The sequence below is a fragment of the Saimiri boliviensis genome, chromosome 3 (assembly GCF_048565385.1).
Source record: "Saimiri boliviensis isolate mSaiBol1 chromosome 3, mSaiBol1.pri, whole genome shotgun sequence".
NCBI classification, from domain to species: Eukaryota; Metazoa; Chordata; class Mammalia; order Primates; family Cebidae; genus Saimiri; species Saimiri boliviensis.
In genome coordinates, this window is record NC_133451.1 from 143528143 (window position 1) to 143529227 (window position 1085).

A 1085-nucleotide genomic window follows, 5' to 3' on the forward strand; every position below is an offset into this window, starting at 1 on the left:
GTTCTCAGTTGTGCTCATTAGAATGACTCAGGCCTGTGGACATTCTATCTTGGATTTGAATCACATACATTTTGATGAATCAAAACCACTTTCTGAACTGACTGTCATTCTGCACACAAATAGCCCTATTCACAGGGAGTTTTGAGTAGTTCCAGGTTGATGGGAGTCACATGGAAATTTTTCAAGCACTTTCTCTTCATAGATAATTAAAGTTCAGAGGATGGAGGCAGGTCATTTTCCTCCTCAGTTTTCCTCATGTCATTGGTTAACTCGCCCTGCCTCATAACCTTTAAACCTCGAATGCACAATTCCGTCTGACATCCCCCAAGCTGCTCAGAAATAGCGTACTGCCCAGCATTTCCCTTTATGATTTCAGCTTCTGAAACCTGGATGCTGTATGATGGGTGACTCTTTCCATATTGAGTGTTTTTCTTCACGATTCTGACTTCTCACACACTCAACAACCAGTTCTTTGCAGGGTAAGAAATGATTTCTCTCAGCTGGGTGCGGTGGCTCATGCCTGTAATCCTAGCACTTTGGGAAGCCAAGGTGGGCAGATCACGAGGTCAGGAGTTCGACAGCATCCTGGCTAACATGGTGAAATCCTGTCTCTACTAAAAATACACAAAATTAGCCAGGCGTGGCGGCACGTGCCTGTAGTCCCAGCTACGCAGGAGGCTGAGGCAGGAGAATCGCTTGAACCCGGAAGCAGAGGCTGCAGTGAGCCCAGATCACACCATTGCACTCCAGCCTGGGTGATAGAGCAAAACTCTGTCTCAAAAAGAAAAGAAAAGAAATGAAATGGTTTATCTCTCTCCAAAGGCACCAATCGCCACTGTGCTGCACCCGAAGTTCTCAGTAGACAGTCCAGTGTTTGTCAGACACACTCCATGGAATTCCCGTGTTTGGTACTCACAGTTTCACTCAGGCACATCCTGACCCTGTCTTGACTCAGTGGAAGAGCAGCCCAGGCCAGCAGCAGGTACAGTTTGTAGTTACCCTTGTGACCATATACCATCTAGAATACTTGAGGTGAGGCCTTGGGACCTGAGGTCCCTTGAGTGGTCCCCTCCCTGTATTCATTT